Genomic DNA, 23,088 nt, shown 5'->3' on the forward strand with positions numbered 1-23,088 from the left:
CAGGCGTCCGAATTAGTAACAGCAACGCTAACCAGCGTACGACAGAAGAGGCCCAGACGAAGTGAAACTTCTGGATACTACTTCGACAATATATACATACATCAAATAGGAAATAGTTTTCTAATGTTCTCGTGCATATTTATTTGGTTATCAATCAGCTTTCGGCAGCTGAATGTCGCCAACACAAAAATTTCTTTACAATGAAATGAACACCCTTAGCTGCTTCCAGGTGTTGACATACATCAACGGGGACAGATGAAAATGTGTGCCCCGACCGGAACTCGAACCCGGGATCTCCTGCTTACATGGCAGACGCTCTATCCATCTAAGCCACCGAGGACACAGAGGATAGCGCGACTGCAGGGATTTATCTCTGTCCGAAAGACAGATACCATCTTAGTATATATATATATATAAAGGCTCACCGGCCACTTGACCATCTTCTTCTTCTGTGTGAATGCACAAACAGTGCCCGAACTCTTACGGGAATCGGCAATGCGCCGCGAGTAATGAGTACAATGGGCGGGGGCACTACGAATGTAGTGCGGGACAATACGTTGAGAATGTGGGTTTCGCGCGAGGCGTGCCAGAGATACGAGCCCTGCCGTCGCGCTATCCCCTGTGTCCTCGGTGGCTCAGATGGATAGAGCGTCTGCCATGTAAGCAGGAGATCCCGGGTTCGAGTTCCAGTCGGGGCACACATTTTCATCTGTCCCCGTTGACGTATGTCAACGCCTGTAAGCACCTAAGGGTGTTCATTTCATTGTAATTTCATTCTAACGAGCTGCATGGTCACCGAGTAGTATATAAATATTACTTTTACAGAAGACACAAAAAGGACAACTATACACCCTCGTCACATTAAAATGAACACCCGTCAAAATCCTGAATTACAATATTCGGCAGCGCGGACGTTGCGAGACGTGCAGCAAGTCACTAAGATTCTAGCTGGTACACCGACTTCAATGCAGGGATCTGCTGTGCTTGGTGCGAAATGGCCCGATCGAGGTGGTCCCTCAGATTCTCGGCTGGGTTCAAATCCGAGGAGTCTGTTGGTCACGCGAATACGGTGAACTTGTCCCTGCGCTCTTCTAACTACTCACGCAAACTGCGACGTGTTGCATTGTCCTGATGGAAGATGCCATCGTGCAGAGGAATAACAAATTGCACGTACCGGTGGAGTTGCCTCCTAGGATAGGAGATATAGTTATGCTGATCCACGCTGCCTTCCAGAATGACGTCACCCTGACAATTCCACGAAAACATACCGCAGCCCACAACGCTCCCTCCTCCAGATTGGACTATCAGTCGATTGTTGCAGCATGTTTGCTTTCCAGTCCGACGACATACAAAGTGATTCACCCAAAAAGGCAACTTGTCGCCACTCAGTGGATGTCCAGTTGCGGCACTGAGAGGGGGGGGGGGGGTTCAGCCTTCGTCGCCGATGATCATCATCAGTCGTCAGCGTAGGTGCACGAACTAGGCACCAGCTGCGGAGGCCCGTAAGCAGCTACGTACGCTTAACGGCCGTTGACGAGACGCTGTTGGTAGCCACTCGGTTCATCCGGGTGTTCAGCTGCTCGTCGGTTGCACGTCTATTCGCCCTGAAAGATCTCCGCAGCCGTCGTTCACCCCTGTCAACTACGGAACGTACTGCACAAAAAAATGGTTCAAATGGCTCTGAGCACTATGGGACTTAACTGCTGTGGTCATCAGTTCCCTAGACATAGTACTACTTAAACCTAACTAACCTAAGGACATCACACACATCCACGCCCGAGGCAGGATTCGAACCTGCGACCGTAGCGCGTACTGCACAACAGTTGCCTCGGCCCCGGTTCTGGATACCGTCATTTTGCCATGCACGGTATACTTCAACCACAGCGGCGTGCGAACAGTTCACAAACTTAGCCGCTCCAGTAATGCTTCCACCCTTGGCTAGAAAGATAATTATCACCCAGTTTTGGACAGCTCAGGCTGACTACAGGCAGAGGCACGATGCTGCGCCATAACTGACGCCAGAACTACCATCTGCCGGTGATGAAGAACTGGTTGGAGTATAAGCTACAGAAGGTTGTGGGAAACGAGCACAGCAAATTACTGTGGAGACTTCCAACTTGAGGCAGATCGAATGCCGGAACAACACACTGGACATCACGTCTGCAGAGACAAAATTTGTGTATCACAAATACTGCCATCCCAAGTGATATACTGCGAATTATTCAATATGCGTTTCTGACGCTGAAGGCTTATTTTAAATACACATTCCTCAGAAGAAAGATGCCCACACACGATTAAATTAGTGCATCCTCTCCGCCTATTTTTGAATACATCAAGCATTAGAACTAATTCACGCGACGCGGCATCATGTAATGTCAGACAAACGCATCATCTATTACATCATTAGGCCGAAAATGAAGACACACGAGGAAAAATATGGAAGAAGCAAAAACCAATCTATGACAAAAGTTTCCAATATATTCAACTATGGCAGTCAGATCTACAATCCTACATTCTAAATCGCAAACCAGAACGTACAGAACGACTACAATACAACACATGTTTATTTCTCGTTGCGTACAAAAACAATGATTAATACGGGTCGTACTTGTCCCAAAGATCTTTTGAGCAGTGTTACCCCACACACAAGCTAGTGGCTACGACTTCAGTGAAAACTGTTTTACGAGCACCACCTCTTTTTCCTTCTCTCATCGCAGCGAGCGGAAACCAAATGGGTGAAAGAGGACAGCAGCTAATAGACCACAGCGAGCCAATTCGCGGTACGACCGAGCATCCCATTAAACTGTACCGCCATAACTCTGATGACACACTACAAAAAATAACACGCGTCGCAAGTCAAACTGGGTCCGACCCACTGTCTCACTAACTAACACTCTCTCTCTCTCTCTCTCTCTCTCTCTCTCTCTCTCTCATGATCACTGGATCTCATCCGGTGTTAGCTGCGAATATCAAAGTCCACAGCAGCCGCAGCGGGAAGCGGACACAGCAGGAGGAAGAGCGAGCGATCGAGTAAACACATTTGCGCAACAGCTGCGAAAGAAGAAACTACACGCACACACACACAGGCTGGTACAGTGTCAACACTGAGTGGAGACTGTTTCTCGGAAAAACCCCGAGCGTGGTACGCAGAGAGCAAGCGGCTTGCGGCACAACAAGACTCTCACTTTCACCGACGACGTCCGCACACGAGACTAAGGCAACTCGCATCCAGCACACACGTCACTGCCCCATCACGAAAAACTACGAAACCTGCACAATTATGGGACGTATACAGGGCGAGTCGCGTACGACTTGCTTTACTGAACGGTTCAAGATATCGAAAAAAGATGCACATACGTAGCTGATGCGCCTGCCTCCCAATGCAGATGTCGAAACTTTTTTTTTCTCCTCCGACTGAAGGATGATCAGGAGTAGGCGTGCACCGATATACAACGCTTGTTAGTTTAGCACTGAAACGTTCCGCAGAAGTAAACGAGGGATGTGTCGCAACTGAAAGACACTTTTTTCTTCAGTTGTTGGGTGCACGCACCAACCTACCCTCGTGTGCAAAGCGTCGGGGCAGAAGTAACTTTCGCACAACGTGTCACTTCCGAATAACGTAGTGCGATGTAATTTTGAATATGCACAGAAAGAGAACTATTACAGTGTATTGCGGAAGGCAACGTGGATTCGTCCTTGCCTGTTGCGCAATGTAACGGTCATCTGCCTGCTGTAGTTAACCGTGGTCGACCACCCCCTCCCCTCCGGACAGCAGCGCCTTTGGTTCGGAACGCTACCCGTGCACATCAAACAATGCTGTGAGCGACAACAAACTCCTCGACTACTCTCATCACACTTCGGCCTTCCACCAGCATCTCAGTTGTTCTTCCCCGTGTGAAGTTATCCAAAGCATATCTCCGAACCTTGTTGTAATCAACACCGTCACGACAGTGCATCGTAACCACTGACTAGTACGTGCTGTCTTTTTCCCGTTTATTCAACTACCTCCTGTTGCCGAGCCAGCCGCACGTGGCGTTAGTCAAGCTGACCACATGTTACGTCCAATTAACTATCCACTGTTTGGAGACCTCTGGCAACATGCTCCCACACAATATTAATTACCACGGCGTATTAATGGTTCAAATGGCTCTGAGCACTATGGGACTCAACTGCTGAGGTCATTAGTCCCCTAGAACTTGGAACTACGTAAACCTACCTAACCTAAGGACATCACACACATCCATGCCCGAGGCAGGATTCGAACCTGCGACCGTAGCAGTCGCACGGTTCCGGACTGAGCGCCTAGAAACGGCGTATTAATGTGTTATTTTATCCATCTCGTCTTTCAGTTTTTCAGAACAGAGAATTCTGATAGAGAACGTGGTTCCCGCAAGGATTTGTGTCCTTTAAAAACAGCGAAACGGTTGATATCTCATGGCCTAAAACTGTAGGCAGTTACCGACCACAAAACGGCACGGCACGGCTTTCATCCTGTCTTATAAAAATACTGTGTCACTGAGATCAGAAGCAGTAGAAAACGTAACGAACTGTAGCGTTCGTTTGATCTGTCCTGTACGAAACACTGTACCTCCACATGAAATACCCCCAGGAAATTCGTAGGATTGGCTGTGAGTGCATCAAGAGGTTCTTCAACCGCCTGTTCCCCAAGTTCTTTCAACTGAACGCCCGTTCGACAACTTGTCTGTTCCTACTTTACGCCGGTTATCCAATCACGGAAAGAGGGCGTGCAGTTTAATGTGGAATCCGGCCCACGTGTCATTCACGCCTTATCTTCACATCAGCGTAAAGACAGGTTGAAAAATTCTGCTTGTCCGGGGCGACATTGTAGTTCCCAGTATCGCTGTATCACTAGACGCAGAGAGAGAGAGAGAGAGAGAGAGAGAGAGAGAGAGAGAGAGAGAGAGAGAGAGAGAGACGGGGGGGGGGGGGGGGTTCTTACAGTGTATGTTTTTCGGTCTGTACGAGGAGCAAGCAGTGAGGGAAACCAAGGAGAAATTCGGAAAGAGAATTACCAGTTCAAGAACAACAAATAACTATTTTGCAGTCTGCGAAGACTCTGTGATTCAGCAAGACAGCAAAAGGCTTTGAGAAGCAGAGGAACCGAATAGACAGCATCTTGGAAGGATGTAATATAAAACATCAAACTAAATAAGAGGTAACAGAATGTATTCGAATTAAATCAGGCGACACTGAGGAAATCAGATTAGGAAATATCACTGAAAGTAAACGGGTTTTAGTATCTGGCAGCAAATTGACTGATGATGAAGTAGAGAGAATATTAAATACGGACTGGCCACAGCAAGAAACTAATTTCTGAAAAAGAGCAGTTTGTTTTCATGTATTAAGTGTTAGGAGGTCTTTCCTGAAGGTAATTGTTCGGAGTCAGTCCTACAGAAGCGAAATGTGGACGATAAATAGTTCAAACAACGAGACAAAAGCAGCTTTTCTGTGTGTGTGTGTGTGTGTGTGTGTGTGTGTGTGTGTGTGTGTGTGTGTGTTCAAAACCGTAGACTAAGACCACAGATGAACACAGATTAGGCTTGCACGTAAGTTATCGGCGAGGACAGTCGTTTCAAACCTCTTTTCGGACTGTAGATCACGATATCAGCAGCTGCAGCAGCGACGACGACGATAGGTGGCAGTCACGAATTACGCAAATACGTCGCTCTGCTGCCACTAAATTTCTAATAAGTTAGCAACTTTATCTCTCAATTTAGGCCGTTCGCGTTTGCTTTCTAATTATCTTGCGATGGCAATTTAGATGGTTTTCGTTGAAAGAACAGCCGCCAAGCGAACTCCTGTGTGTGTGTGTGTGTGTGTGTGTGTGTGTGTGTGTGTGTGTGTGGCAAAACATCCGCGTTCAGCGTGTCGCCGCTGAATAGAACAAAAGGGCAGAGCTGCAAGAAGCAAAACAAAACCACACATCCGGCAGGCACGCGACGCTGAAGCCAGCGCCACCCTGCCAGAGGCGAAGGTTCGCGTTCTGCGCCTGCGCGGCACTCATTTGCAATGCAGATCATGCGCTCGCAGGCCGGCACCCCCGTCACAAGTACGTACCCGCAACAGGTGGCTCGTAGGGGGGAGTGGCATGGTGAGGAGAGGGGGTGAACAAGTCAGATGGAGGCCGACAGATAACAGCTGCGGGCCAGAGTATACAAGGCCAGGGCTAGAGGGCCAACAACTGCCGCTTGCACTGACTGTATAGTAATGTATTGTATGCCGGAGGTTACCTGTAGGAGAATACCTACACTCTCCCTGGCGCTAAATGTTTTCACTCAGCACACGAGTTTCATACGCTGACCGGAGTTCTGCGGCTGGACACTTGCATGCAAATCACCGTCCATTGCGTTTATGTTCTTCCTTGTTTCAGATTCCTTTTTCTCCTTCGGGCTTAAAAAAACTTGCACCTACTTTGAACGGTAGTGAATGCAATTTAAATTTATTGCCCCCAGTCTTCTACTGGATGTATCTGTACGATCTGCGAACTGCTAACACGCCGTAACTAGATGAGATTTTGTTCTGTACTACATCACATCAAAGTAAGTTTCATAGCTTGAAGCTTTCAAAGCACGCTTCTTAGGTTTCTTTTCATGGCTCAGAATTGTCATAAAATTTTGCCAATGTTACGCGGTTATCTTTTCCACGAGAAAAACTTGTTCATGGACTAACACACACTGTACGGCTGGTCCCGGCGGAGGTTCGAGTCCTCCCTCGGGCGCGCGCGCGCGCGTGTGTGTGTGTGTGTGTGTGTGTGTGTGTGTGTGTGTGTGTGTGTGTGTGTGTGTGTCCTTAGGATAATTTAGGTTAAGTAGTATATAAGCTTAGGGACTGATGACCTTAGCAGTTGAGTTCCATAAGATTTAGAGAGAGAGAGAGAGAGAGAGAGAGAGAGAGAGAGAGAGAGAGAGAGAGAGAGAGAGAGAGAGAGAGAGAGAGAGGGGGGGGGGGGGGGGGGGGGGGGAGGGGCGGAATTCTACAAAGTTCGTCCTTTCCACAGTGAAGTCATTACGGACAGAACCACAACAGGAGCGGACACATTAAATATACTTCCTACTCCAGCACCGAAACTATTTCGTGGAGATGCACATTATACCGATTTTGAAAGCTCTTTATCGTAAAAGCTAAATGACCCAACCCAGCGACCTAAAGCAAGTATCGACGAGCAGTCGGATAATTTCGTAAATACACTCAGCTTTTTTTTTAAGGGGGAGAGGCAGGGCTGGACGATTCAAATGTTTGACTCGGGCATGATGAACACTTATTTGTTCCTCACACGGACCATGATCGGCAACGGGCTTCATGAAACATGTTCTTTCTTCAGTTGTTTCATTAATTCTTCACAGCGTCATATACGAGAATATGAGCTGCACTAAGTTTTACTTACATTTTGTATTCGTTGAACACAAGATATAGTTTTTTTTAAGAAGGGGATAGGGGCGTGACATTGTCACCCACGATTAAACATGAGTAGCTGTAGAAACAAGCAACAATATTCCGTATTAAGCAAGTACTGACTCGTACGTTGCTAAGTGTAAACACACCGAGCAATAAAGAGGAGATAGTTCCTACTTGAACAAGTTGATAAATTATCTGGGCAGTAATATTACCAGGGATGGAAGGAGCGAGGCAGAAGTGAGAAGTAGAATTGCTTAAGCAAAGGCTGCTTTTAACAAGAAGAAAAACATCTTAACATCTAAGACCATCAGCCTTGAAATCAGGAGAAGGTTTTTGAAATCATGTGTGGAGTGCGGCATGCTATGGGTGTGAAACATGGACTCTCGGGACAGAGGAAGACCAGAAGCTAAATTCTTTTGAAATATGGTGCTATAGACGCATGCTCAGAATAAAATGTATCGAGAAGGTCGCAAACGAAGTGGTTCTGGAAAGAGCAGGTGAGAAGAGAAGCTTCTGGAGTTTCATTGTTAAAAGAAGAGTGCAATTTACAGGCCATCTATTAAGACAAAGGAGTCCTGAACACAATCATAGAGGGATATGTCGAGGGAAAAAGACCAAGAAGAAGACCACGACTGAGGTACATGGATCAAATCGTGAAAGATGTGGGATGTAACACCTATAAAGAAATGAAGAGAAAAGCTGAAAGACGCACAGAATGGAGACAAGCTGCCATTGTAGCTGTTGCAAACCAATCCTTGGATTGACCACTACAGAAGAAAGTTCCTGCATCGCCACAGTGGTAACGTCAGCATCTGAAGTTAAGAAGTTTACGTACGAAACCGCAATAGTTAGCATAGAGATATCACACTCAAGGACTAATCAATGACGCGACAAATGCTCATTAACGCGCTTATCTTCAACGAGAACAACATGAGCACAGGGCTACGTCCATTCTTTTTTCTCCCCAACACTGTGAGGTTGTAACGACAAGACGAGACAGTTCGGTTCAGCTATTACCGCGGTGAGTCTATTATTAACAGGAGATACCTTTGCATGGGGGCAGAGGTGCGCGCTGCAAGGTGAGTGGGTAAGTTTCCGCTGGGAAACGCATCCCGAGCGTCAACAGGTAGCGCGCTACCTCACACAAGGCCAAGGTTGCACACTGGCGCCGCGTGACACAAACCTCACGTGCCTGCCGGGACCCGGCCACACGTGACCGAATGCTCAGTCCAACGGCTCAGAGGCTGAACATACTCCCCTCCCCAGTGTGACGTCACCGACAGCTGAAACTACTGCAGACTCATCGCGGACCCAGATTACAAGGACTGAACAAAAAATATGGAATCAGTACGAGAAATGCACGCTCGAACATGGACGCAGATGCAGGTGTAGCTGTTTTCGCTGACCACGAACACTGTGTCCCCACAAGAGTGCTCTGTGTATGCGTGAGTGAATTATGGTGGGACTACGTGAATTAGGACGCGGAGGAACTGTTGGCACTCTTATGCTGGGTCCTTGTATAACGAAAGTAGCCGAAGTGTATGGTGTTTCAAGGATGCGGCACACAGGGAAAGAAAGAACATCCGCTAAGTGAGCGACAATGGATGTTAAGTGATCGTGGCAGCAAGTCACTGAAAAGGACTGAGGTGAAAAGTGCGGGGACGACAATCACAAAAGGTCACTGCAGAACTGAATGTTGCATTCGCGAATCAAGACACGAAGGGATCTACCGGCTGATCAGAAAGTCAGTATAAATTTGAAAACTGAATAAATCACGGAGTAACGTAGATAGAGAGCTACAAATTGACACACATGCTTGGAATGATATGGGGTTTTATTAGAACAAAAAAAAAAAACACTGAATTTAAAAATGTCTGACACATGGCGCTTCATCTGATCAGAATAGCAATAATTAGCGTAACAAAGTAAGACAAAGCTTCTTTACAGGAAATGCTCAATATGTCCACCATCATTCCTCAACAATAGCTGTAGTCGAGGAATAATGTTGCGAACAGCACTGTAAAGCATGTCCGGAGTTATGGTGAGGCATTGGCGCCGGATGCTGTCTTTCAGCATCCCTAGAGATGTCGGTCGATCACGACACACTTGCGACTTCAGGTACCCTCAAAGCCAATAAACGCACGGACTGAGGTCTGGGGACCTGGAAGGCCAAGCATGTCGAAAGTGGCGGCTGAGCACACGATCATCACCAAATGACGCACGCAAGAGATCTTTCACGCGTCTAGCAAATGGTTTTTTTTTGTTCTAATGAAACCCCAAGTTATTCCAAGCATGTGTGTCAATTTTTACCTCTCTATGTACATTATTCCGTGGTTTATTAAGTTTTCAAATTTATACTGACTTTTTGATCACCCAGTATACAAGCTGGGAATTTTAGGGCGATCTGAAATGCCAAAGCCCATCATCAGCGATGCAAATGCCCATAACAGGAAAACGTGCTGCTAGAGCCATAAAACCTGCTCCGTGGAGCATCTGAATGAAGTCATTTCTATTTTGGTATGTATCATTCGTACATCCTACATTGGTATGTTTACATATTTTTATATTACGGCTGTCGATTGTCTTTGCGCTCACGATTGTAAAAAAGAAGTTTAACCAACATCTTGCGACGCTTATTAGCGAGCTATCAGCATCAGCAATATGGTCGCATACCTCATACAACACATTCTGATGTATTTAAAATAGCTTTATAACTACCGCGTATTTTTACGACGTGTCATGATTTATGATTCTATAGTCTGATTTCCATTTATTTTCAGTCTGTGAAGAAATTTTGGTATGGAGCTGGTTAAATAAGAATGCGTGTGTAACGATCTAGCGGTTCATATGACAAACAGATGAAATGCGGAGGGCGAAAGACGGAGTGCGGCTGAGCAGTGTCGTACGCGTGACAGTCGTGTAATGTGGGCGGCATTGGATCAGGCGAAACTCGCCACCTTGCGATACCGAATGACAGCACGCACATCACACTTGACGAGAGGCACACTTGCTCTAGGCACGTTTTGCTCACTGGACGCTCAGCCGTGATATGTGCGAAATGGCGCGGTGGACGGCATACTAGAAACACTGCGAAATACCTGTGCGAGGGCGTCACTGGATTTTTCGATATGGTTTCGCGAGGGATCACGCCATGGGGAAAAAGAACTCTCTCAAGAATCTTAACACCTTGAAAACAACGGGAAACAAAGTTAAAGAATTAAAAATCATGGCAGTTCCCGGGAGATTAGAACTATGTGCCGGACCGGGACTCGAACTAGACACCTTCGCCTTTCGCGAACAAGTGCTCTACCGATTGAGCCACCCGGCACGACTCGCGCCTCGTCCTCAGACTTCTACTTCTGCCAGTACCTCTTCTCGTATCAGCGCACTCTCCGCTGCCGAGTGGAATATTTCATTCCGAAATCATGCCAGACTGTGGAAACGCAGTAGTAATACAGCTACTAACAAAGAGTAACTTTTTAGTAACGTGTACGACTGAACAATAAAAAATGCCACAGAAGCTAGCACCAAAAATGCTGGAACATGTCCTGATAAAGGAAGACCGAACGAACGCGTCTTGCAGAGACCGGACTATCTCTCCAGTATCATTCATTTTCTATAAAGTATTTTATTTTCCATTTGATGTTTTGTATTTTCTTACCAACTGTTTCAATTATTGTGAATACTCGCATTTTCATGCTATTACTAATTAAAAATATAACAATCTTTTTCTATTAAAAATATGATTCAGTACCTGCTAATTAACAGGACTATTTGTTAACTTATGTGGAATGCAAATGAACAAAATTTCCTACAAATGAGACTCGAACAACCCAATTCGTCATTACTAGCCTTCCATCGTACGCACTCAGCTACCGGGAACTACACTGAAGAGCCGAAGAAACTGTCACACCTACTTAACATCGTGTAGGAGCCCCGCGAACACACAGAAGTGCTGCAACACGGCGCGGCACGGACTCGACCAACGTCTGAAGTAGTGCTGGAGGAAACTGACGCGTTGAATCCTGCAGGGTTGTCCATAAATCCAGAAGAGTACGAGGGGGTGGAGATCTCTTCTGAACAGCACGTTGCAAGGCATCTCAGATACGCTCAGTAACGTTCATGTGTGGGGGTGTTAGGTGGACAGCGGAAGTGTTCGAACTTAGAAGAGTGTTCCTGGAGCCACTCTGTAGCAATTCAGGACGTGTGGGGTGTCGCATTGTCCTGCTGGAATTGCCAAGTCCATCGGAATTCACAATGGACACGAATGGGTGCAGGTGATCAGACGGGATGCTTACGAATGTGCCACCTGCCAGAGTCGTATCTGGACTATCAGGGTCCCGTATCACTCCAACTGCACACGCCCCACAGCATTACAGAGCCTCCACCAGCTTGAACAGTTCCCTGCTGACAAGCAGGGTGCATGAAGTCATGAAGTTGTCTCCATACCCGTAAACTTCTATCCGCTCGATACAATTTGAAACGAGACTCGTCCGACCAAGCAGTATGTTTCCAGTCATCAACAGTCCAATGTCGGTGTTGACGGGCCCTAGCGAGGCGTAGACCTTTGTGTCGTGCAATCATCAAGGGTACACGAGTGGGCTTTCGATTCCGAAAGCCCGCATCGACGATGTTTCGTTGAATGGGTCGCTCGTGCGCCGACTATAGCACCACGTTCAAACTCACTTAAATCCTGATAACCTGCCATTGTGGCAGGAGTAACCGATCTAACAACTGCGCCATACACTTGTGTCACATAAGCTATGCAGACCGCAGTGGCGGATTCGTCCTGTTTACGTATCTCTGTATTTGAATACGCACGCCTATACCAGTTTCTTTGGCGCTTCATTGTATGTTAACAAACGACTAAGTTGTCCTAATTTTCCAAGGCGGTATTTTCGAGAGTTTCTGACAAGGGAACCTCCCCATCGCACCCCCCTCAGATTTAGTTATAAGTTGGCACAGTGGATAGGCCTTGAAAAACTGAACACAGATCAATCGAGAAAACGGGAAGAAGTTGTGTGGAACTATGAAAAAAATAAGCAAAATATAGAAACTGAGTAGTCCATGCGCAAGACAGGCAACATCAAGGATAGTGTCAGCTCAGGAGCGCCGTGGTCACGTGGTAGGCGTGAGCAGCTGCAGAACGGGAGGTTCTTGCTTCAAGTCTTCTCTCGAGTGAAAAGTTTATTTATTTTCGCACAGTTATGATCTATCCGTTGCGTTCATTGGCGTCTCTGTTCACTGTAATAAGTTTAGTGTCTGTGTTTTGCGACGGCACCGCAAAAAAATGGCTCTGAGCACTATGGGACTTAACATCTATGGTCATCAGTCCCCTAGAACTTAGAACTACTTAAACCTAACTAACCTAAGGACAGCACACAACACCCAGGGCACCGCAAAACCGTACTATTAGTAGACGAAAGGACGTGCCTCTCCAATGGGAACCGAAAACATTTGATCGCAAGGTCATAGGTCAACCGATTCCTCCACAGGAAAACACGTCTGATACATTCTATACGACACTGGTGACGGCGTGTGCGTCACATGACAGGAATATGTTGTCGACCCACCTAACTTGTACACTTGGCGAATGGGTAAAAAGATTCTTCTACCTTGCCCGATTTAGGTTTTCTTGTGGATGTGATAATCACTTCCAAAAAAGTGTTGAAAACATAAGAGTTTGTCACATAAACTGCAACAAATGAATGCAACAGTTTTACAGTCGCACAGTTTTCTTTGTGCTCTGTCAAAACATATGTTTTTAACGTTTTCAAATTTTTCCGTGTGTAGACCGTCAAATCCTGCATATGTCCAAGCAAATCTGAACATGTCCTGGAATTTTGGAGAACGAAGTTGGTTATGCGTGAGTGCCTGAACTTTGATAATTGACACCATCACGTGAACAATACTGCTCGGTGTACCTGTGCAGCTTCTCAAAAATCATACAATCTTTTCACAAAGTATTTCAGTTGCCGAAAACCAAACACATCTAACGGTTGCACAAGAGGTGTAAAACCTGGAGGAATGGTAATCACGTCTACTCCCACACTAGAATTGTCCGAAAATAAAAAATTAAACTTTTCACTCGAGGGAACAGTTGAACCAAGGACCTCTCGTTCCGCAGCTGCTCACGCTAACCACAGGACCACGGCGCTCCTGCGCTTAAACTCTCCTTGAAGTTGCCTATCTTGCGCATGCACTACTCGGTTTGTATATTTTGCTTATTATTTTCATAGCTCCACACAACTTCTTCCTGTTTTCTCGACTGATTTGTGTTCAGTTTTTCAAGGCCTATCCACTGTGCCAACTTATAACTAAATCTGAGTGGGATGCGATGGGGATGTTCCCTTGCGAGAGTGGCGTCGGATTGCTTTAGGAAACTGATGTCCCGGCAACGTGCTTCGGATTTACTGTGAGGAAAACCGCCCCCTCGTCAAACGGGGAACTGGATACTGGCGCCGGACAACCGGGGCGTTGTCGACGCGTGAGAGCAGGGGCCCTGGACGAGGCAGCTAGCCAGCCACGGTTATCGCCGCAGCCGCGATAGTCGCTTCCGGCGCGGCCTACCGCAGCTCTTTCGCTTCCTTCCACGAATTCTGCGCCGCAGCCCCAGACTCAGCACAGTCTACCCACAAGCAGACAGCAGGCGCCACCTAATTGCTGGCGAAAAAGCGTTCTTCGCTCCCAGTCAGCAGTCCGAGTTGTTTCTTGCCGGCATGCGCCCCTCTTCCCAGCTTGCTACTGCTTGTGACACCGCGTACGGCTGCCGTTTGCGTAATCAATCATGAAGAAGAATAAAACACTGCAGTGTGGCGACAAGGTCCCATTACACCTGAACTAAGTGCGTATGGCACTGAACGATAAAGTACAGGGTTGTAGGAAAATATACGCTACCAGTCACAATAAAAGGTTGTTTATTCGTCACACGACCGGTTTCGGGCTTGCGCCCATCTTCAGGTGTTTATACATTCATTTACATGGTTTGTAGAGTTGGAGAACACTGTATAAAATAAAAAAAATATTTGCTGGTGACTACACAAAGACAAGTGGGACAATTGTGAGTGGTAAGGCAGCATTTGACGAAAATATATCTGTACTTACAAAAAGATGAAGCACCATTATTACAGTTACGCCGTGATGATAGTTTTGCCACTAGTTACACTTATGGCCAATTTCACGTCCGTATATCAGGTATAGCTCCATATTACACTATTATGATGTGCAATCGTAAAATACACTATATTCACATACAAATAATTGGGCTGTGGTCAAAGATCTTAGATGTAGCAGATGTAAAGATGTTGCTCACACAGAAACTCGTAAGTTCTGGTCAAAGAATTTCGACACAGGAAGTGCAAAGGTGTTGCATATATAGAAATTTAAAAAGCTATTGTAGACTTCGACGTTTCTTGACACACATTATGAAATTTTTTGGTTCACATTTTTGATGGAAAACTTAGATCTAGGAAGTAAAATGTTATATATATGAAATTACTCAAAGCTATTAGAAATAAAAAAATTTAAAAAATTAGATCTAAGCTCTCTGACAACAGTGTGGCTCAAAACAGTTCTAGCTGTCATTTTTTAAATCTGTGGGTTGACCATTTCATTCCTCGCCCTTCCATGTTTGGTGAGGAACAAGTCAAGCACCAGCGAATTCATTTTGGAGGACCGTTTTCTGACCAAGTGTGTGGGTCAATGAAACGAAGCACAGCAAGTTTCGTTAACTCATGTAATAGGTAGTTTCGTGGATGATTTGTTAAAGAGTAACCAAGTCTTTTAGATTTTAATCAGGCGGGAGAAGAAAGCTTATTGTCTGGGAAGTGTTCTGGTTGCCGCCCGCTCTGGTCCTCAATCACCCTGAAGGGAAACAGGTTCGAAGTTGGTGTTTCAGTGATGTGTTCATCTTGCAACTCGGGCAGGAAGCGTGCCACAAGACTTGGAATTGAAGTGAGCACAATGAAACTCCACGTGAAAAGGGGCTTTTTCTGGCAAGGGTCTTACATTGACGAACTATCGTGAAATTAAGTCGAACGACACTTGCGTAATTCATCTCATTGAAGGTGAACAATAGTCGCTGAAGATTCTTCCGACGGATCTCAGTCTGGTATCTGCCTTTCCTACCACCAGCAGGTAAGTGCAGTTATTACAGGTTAGATCGGTCTGTACGCACACTCCCAATATGTTAATGAATGTAACGATTTCCAGCTATTATTACACAATCATGTAATCATACGCTAACCTGTTGTGCCCGCTTATTCATGCGTAATACATTACATTCATTTATGTTCTGACTTTTCTCCAGGTTAAGGCATTATTCGTGTATCCCAAGTGGCAGCGGAAAATTATGCTAGTGTATGATATGTGGAAACGAGCTCTGCTGAGACAAAAACATCTGAGGCTTTGAATGTCTTACCTCCAGTCATGCTGAATGAAGTAGTGAACAAAATTTGTGACAGAAGTTGGGCCTGAAGATGTATTTAATATTTTAGTGCCTTTACCTAAAAAATGCCACAAAATAATGCAAAGACTACAGAACCGTTAGTTTTGTGTGCGGACTGATGGTACATCAAAGGAAGACGAAAGTGATAAACAGCCAAGAAGAACGACCCAGTTGGCATATTCTTAAACGAACAAGAACAGAACAAATAAAATCGTTTAAGAAATATATGTAGAGAGTTTTGAACTGTGGTAAAATATTCTTAAGACTAAGCGGGCTGACAAACTTACGAATTAAGACTGAAGAACTAATGGAATAAACAGTGGAAGAAAGAATATTACGGGAAGTGATCAGAAAGAGGAAAAAAAATCTTCGCTGGGGCACACATTGAGCGGGAAAGAGAAGGGGATGAATTTGTAAAGTGGATGACATTAGAAATGGACGACACATATAGCTCAGAACAGGACACAATGGACAGCATTCATTCGAAACATGTCATAAGACATGCATAAAGAAGAAGATGAAGATAATGGATGGTAAATGAGATATGGAATACAGGAAGAAATCTTGTTAGGTCCTGCTGGAAAACTAACTCACCCAACAGTATACCGACACGCTCCATGTCAGCCGCTAAACTCGGCACTCACCTGTAACAGAAGAAAAATAACGCCGTCAGCACACTAGGAGCACACTCCGTATGCAATATACTAACACGTTATGTTACGTCAAAAAGTGATGAAAATATCACATCTTTTTCTCAGATATAAGGCTATATATATATATATATATATATATACGCCTTTCAGTCGATAATGTGTTGTTCCACTTACACGATGCAAATTACTATTGTAACTCCAATTATCCGCAAACGTGACTGCTTCCGGAGTTAGCTACATACAAAAAATGTGATGACCGTCAGTGAAGGATTTCAGTGATTGATTATATCCTCTACATGGATCAACTTGGTCTCTCTTTACAACACACTTTAAGTTTATTTACGGTTGCGGTGGCAGTTATACAGCCAACCACCAACCGCACGTCGAAAGCTAATTCAAACCTTTACCTAGGTTTCGACAGATTTTTCCTCAGAAGAAGTAGTAACACGAGTCACATATTGCACAAAATGAGAATCGAAGTCATTCGGATTAGTCAACAATAAAATGACCCATATAAATGATCTAGCATAGCCATAAGGTTTAGTCAACAGTAAAAATGAATTAAGTAAAATCTAACGCAGAGGTGCACCATACACACAAATTACTCTTACGCACAAGAACTTACACTGCCAAAGACGAATTTATAGGTACCGAAATAAACCAAATTAAACGAAAAATTTAAGAATAGACACGGAATGGTTTAATTAGATTTAGTATTATCTATGTACATATTGTGCGTACACAGTGATCTAACGAAGTATGCACAAAACTGTATGCTGAAACCCTATGTTTTCACAAAAAATTAGCTATTTGTTGAATTAAGAAATGTGAGTACATGTGTCTTTCGACCTCCGGCAAAAGGTATAACCGAAACGAACGCAGATTACATAGTAAAATTAGTGAGTTAATTAAGTCTGTGCAAAATAGCGGTAACTCATTTTGCAAGTCAAGACACTGGGCAAAACAAACATTTTACCAGCAAACCTATAGTGGCAACAACTTTAATCACAAAACATAGCGGAGTATTCAGCAATCCCCGCGGAATACATACTATCATAAAGCAACACACAAACGGCACGATAGAAAAAGCAAGACAATGGTTAGGGAAACCATCAAGTAAACTTACGTTCCTGTCCAACTACACATCGCTCATTATGTCTGGCCTAGATTACGCTAGCCTGTTATGGTACCATCTCCCATTCAAAGAACAGCAAAAACTTAGAATGCTGGAAGTAGCCGCCAAAGTTTAGAACAACGTGCTACTACGAATTACGGAGGTTTCCTCAGGCCGAATGTGTGCTTGAACGTAACAGCGCTATAATAACCATGGTCCTGCTGGAGATGCTATGACCTTGCCTTCCTGTGACGAAGTTCAACACAATATTTTGGGATTTGGAGGAACAAGTTGTTCTCGGCAGTCTTTGTGCCAAATTTGTTGTACATTCTCCACGTTCTGCCAATAATACCCTGTCTTCGGGTCGAATTCCCTGCAACGCTTTCTATGAGGTGTAAAGCACAGTGTTCAAACCAGCCTTCGTCAGTTAAACAGAGCTTTTATTCGATGAACTGCGAACCAGCAGAAACAAACTGGCCACACTGGAACTTCATTCATAAAGGCATACGTTCGAGATGCGCTACTGCACAAGCGCATTGACCTCGGAAGCGAAAATTTCACCACGCCCCCATTGGGGCACAGTCAACCGTGCACCGTAATTAGCCGTGTGCCGGTATCGCGCGAGTTATTTTCCGCCGCCGAGTGGCCTGTTTGCAAGCAGAGGGACAGAAAAGCAGATACGCTATCATCGCGGGCGCGCAGATTCCTAAACACTCGAGGCGGTGAGATAACAACCGTCAATAGGCCCCTACAGCCGCTAGGAGTACGCAATACGTGCGGGTGAACTGCGGCCCACGAACGAATAGTGTTCAGCACAGCACGCGACACTAAGCAAAATGGCAGCCAAAGGTGGCGTGTGTGCACAGGAAGCGTGAAGATGGTACACCTGTGGAAGTGTACGGAACGTACAGACTGATTATAAATTTGTACCGGACGCGGAGTAACTCTCAAACTCGCTTTCTCTCAGTGGTCGAGACAATCGCAGTAAAAAAGTTTTGTTGGACACACTCCTTACCAACAGTTTCTGCTTCAGTGTGTGAACACTAACATATTTCGGCGCCGAAGAAAACCAGGGTCGTTACTCAAATCCTTGAGAATTCCAGGTGTGAGGAGAGAGACTGTGTCAAGAAGCTCCTGATAAATTAATGATGAGCGGATGCGGGGGCAGCTTACCACAATGTCTTTTCTCTCCTCTCAGCAAAGCTATACAACGTCCATAAGCGGTAATTTAACCGTAGTTTTTAAATAACGATATTTATATGGCATAATACTCACTGAAATATCAATTTAAATGACAGGTTAAAAACGCTTAATTCCCAGAGATTTTATGAAATTCCTGAAGTTCCCTGACATTTCCCCTGATTTATCCAGGTAAAATGTTTATAACTGCCTGATAATTCCGAGTCTGCCAGAAGAGGCGCACCATGTAAACGAACTGTTCATTACATTTCGTAACAAGTTTTGGGGTTTGCTGCAAAAAAGTAGGCGGCTATCTTGGAAAAATTGGAGTATTATTCTGCATGAAAAAAAGGGTCGTCCGCCAACGAAAATGTTTGCTTCTATTTTCTTGCTGAAGAAATATGGTCACCTGCCTCTTTTGTACGTACAAGAACGAGGTAGCTCGTGCGTTTCGTCAAACAGGTACGTAACCTAACATTGTTATCAGCAGCGGCGTGTTTCCAGTCTTTCGCATCTTTGTTTTCCCTACCCAAATGTAGTGGTGTATACTGTCGGAAAGGTTACGAGTGATACGGAAGAAGAAAGACCGACAAACACGAGCGCGCTCATAGGGAAGAAATCACTTCTAGGGAATGTGGTGCCGAAATCCGTAACAATCCTGGACACGAAGTGTAAAGGAATGACGAAACCCTGAAATCAAGGCACACACAATCCTAACTTGAACAAATCATTTATACTAATTTCTTTAAAAAAAAAAAAAAAAAAAAAAAAAAAAAAAACGGACGACAAGGGAACGCCAGCTATTTATTCAGGAGGCCTCATTCACAACTACAGAGTTCAACACAGAAGAGAATAATAAGCAGCTTCTCCGATCATATATTCTGTCCGCTTATAAAGCAACATTTGTATCGCTTCAAGGCATACTATAGTTGTAGATGGTCTTTCTCAAAAGAAATCTGCTTCCTAAAAGTAGACAAAGTATGTGAGACAAAGATGTAGCTCCAACAATCAGAGATATGCCACGAGATAGTTCAGCTTCAAGTCTTTGAGTGAAAAAACTGTCACGATACGGAAGATCCATTAAGGAACTTCACCTCCCAGACAATTCTCACAACCATGAAGTCTGCTTTTTAAAAGGCGATTTCATTTTACCCTGGGTAAAATAATCTGAAGCAATATGTAATGGAGCAATAACGTAGTCGCAGGTAAAGGAAGCGTCAGACTGCGGGATGAATAGTGGAATACTGGGGAAATGCAATCAGTCTACGAAGGAGTCTTCATACAGAACATCTACGAGACAAATTCTGAAATACTGCTCCAAGTTCGTGGGACCAGTACCAAATAGGAGTAACAGGGATACCGAACGGACGAAAAAGAAGCCCACAGCATGAATGGTCATAGTCTTCTTCGAACCATGCGAGTGTGTCACGAAGATGCTTGACGATGGACGCAAACTATCCCATGGAAACCTACTCAAACTTGCTAGAACGAACCGCAATGAATGAATATTTGAATATAATTCAGTCCCCTACGTATCGCTCCCATGGAAACCTCGATGACAATCATTTTTCGCGCCATCCATGATCCATACGTGAATGAACGGGAGAAAGCCCTGAATTGGTACAATGGGAGTATCCTCTGCTATGCACTTCACGGTGGTTCGAAGATTACTGATGTGGATTTGTACGACTGGAGCTACCTCCTTTATCTAGTAAACCCCAGCTCGTGCAAAGGTAATTCCGGGATCACGGCAATGAACTGCTGTAGGGTAGTTTGGTACATACCTCATCAGGTGGTGACGCCGGGAAGCGCAATTAGACCATCCGCGGTCGACGTCTGCTGTCTCCATGGCGCTTGTAGAAGAACGCAGTAAGACCAGCAGGGGTCGGTGAATGGTTTAAGGACTGGAAGGCGACCCTCAACGTAAATAAATGTCATGTACTCCGCGTAAATAGACGAAGAAATACACTGCAGTACGATTAAAGTAGAACGGTGACCTATCACTCTAAACAATGATGCCCGTAAATCACATGGGAGTAACCATTGGGAACTATAGTAACTCAAATCACTTGACTTTGAGAAGGCGTTCGACATAGTTCCGCATTGACGCCGAATGGGCAACGTACGAGCGGAAGGAATATCAATAGTTGTTTGACTGGGTTGGAGAGTTTCTTGCAAACCGAAAACAACATGTCATTCTCAACGGAGAGAGGTCTTCAGATGTAGAAGTAACTTCAGGCGTATCGCAAGGGGGTGTTCAGGACCACTACTTTTCACAACACACACAAAAATTATTTAAAAAATAGAGCGCCAGCCACTTCGTTATGAATATACACTGTCGATGATGTAACTACGTACTGACTGGAGACTCAAATATTTATATAGATGGTTAAGTCCGAAACGTGTGTTAGCTTAAATATGAACATATAAAAAGTGGATGGTCGCTGTATTAACTGAAAACACAGGCAGGGAGCTTAACAGCCAGCACAACTGATGATTATGTAAATAAAATCTATTCATCCCGCCAGATAACGTCTGATCTTTTTTCCGCTTCTCGCAGACGACGCTGTCGTTTATTACAGAAATCGCGGCGCTACAGGATCGACACTTGGTGCAAGGAGTGGCAACTGACCCTCAACATAAATTAACGTACTGAGCGTACACAGACAGAAAACCCATCATTGTATGATTGAACACTGCAAAACAATCATAGTAAACTGTTACTTCTACAACATATCTAGGAGTATGCTTCCGAACCGATTTGAAGTGGAAAGAGCATGAAGGACTAATCGCAGGAAAAGTGTTATACCAACAAATTCTTTAGAAGAAACTCAGGAAATTCAGTAGCTTACTGCTCGTCAAAACTGGATTCTAATGAGACTGAAAGAAGAAATAGAGAAGATGAAAAGGACGGCAGCACGTTTCGTTACAAGTCGATTTGCTAAGTGCGAAAGCGTGACTAACACGGTCTGCAGACGCTGCAAGCATGGTGTGGTTTGCTGTTATAGTTCCAAGAGAATACGTTCCTAGAATAATCACCTATGAAGATAAATTACAGACATTCGCGTCCTCACAGAGGCTTACGAGCAATCGTCCTTCCCGAATTCAGCAGGTACACGAAGTACACCCCCCCCCCCCCCCCCCCCCGCCTCAAACTAAAGTGGAATGCGGAGTATAGATTTAAATGTGACCCTACTGATTTATCGTTGTTACCTGTGAACGATGTTAAAAATTTACCACCGCAGCCCGAAATCCTGCTGCTGTACACCCGGCATACATGCTTGCGGCTCACGGAGTCGGCCGCGGCGAAAGCCAGATTGAAAACGTCCATAAAAGGCGATTCGCGAGCAGCAGCAGCAGCCGGCGGACAAAGAGCACTTGTACGTGCGGAAGCTTCAAAAAGTCCCGAGGCCTATACACGGCACAGGCAGACAGGTTCACCTCGCCAGCATCGGGAAGTGCCTTGGGCCGGCAAGGCGAAGGGCGACGATGTCTGCGTCATGCGGGCCTAGCCCTGCTCCCGGAAGCAGCCCGCAAGGCTAACTCCTTGATGCGGCTATCAACATCCCATCTACGTCCGCCAGGCAGGGAAGGCACGTATCTCAAGATCGCTCCATCGATCTCTTCTCTAGCGTTTAATAGGTCTGGTACGAGATCTGCTTTCTCAAGTTCAGCAGATTATATTTAACTTTGTGGCCGGCGACACATCGACGCCACGCTCCTGAAGATAACCCAAATGGGGAAAGTAGTCTAGCCATCAGTGTGTAATCTTCGTTCTGTGTCTATTTTAACTGTTCGTATATCATATTCTCTGAAGCGGAATTTAGGGACCAGACTGAATTTGCCTAAAAGAGCGTGGGAAAATGTTGGGTAGATTTACGATCGATCGATCGATCGATGGTTAACTGTGCCTCTGCTTTGAGGCAAGTTTCAATTTGGCGGTGAACAAGTGTCTTATTAGCTTACTACAGATGCGTTTTGAACAACTGCACTACTCAAGACGATGGATGATGTCAATAAAACGCAAATAAAGAGTTGGGATCTGGCAAATATATTTTATTCTGCCAGGAAGTAAAAAATACCAAATACTCCGCTACGGAGTGCATGATTCATTCACGCTAGATGTTGATTAAACATTTGAACATTTTTTACTTCTCGAACTTCACTAACATGGATACTTTAATACTACGAACAACTTTTTCCTTTTACACAGCTCCAACAATGATATGCATCAGCAAATTATTCCAGGCACTTCAATTTGGTCAAAAATACTCTGTTTT

The 23,088-nt window shown here is 45.0% G+C and overlaps 1 protein-coding gene across 1 annotated transcript in view; it reads right to left on the reverse strand.

The window, feature by feature from the left end:
- Positions 1–23,088, reverse strand: part of LOC124551158 (mRNA decay activator protein ZFP36L1) — a 177,799-nt gene that overhangs the window by 42,934 nt on the left and 111,777 nt on the right. The window lies entirely within an intron of this gene.

Source organism: Schistocerca americana, chromosome 9, assembly GCF_021461395.2.
Source record: "Schistocerca americana isolate TAMUIC-IGC-003095 chromosome 9, iqSchAmer2.1, whole genome shotgun sequence".
Classification (NCBI taxonomy): domain Eukaryota; kingdom Metazoa; phylum Arthropoda; class Insecta; order Orthoptera; family Acrididae; genus Schistocerca; species Schistocerca americana.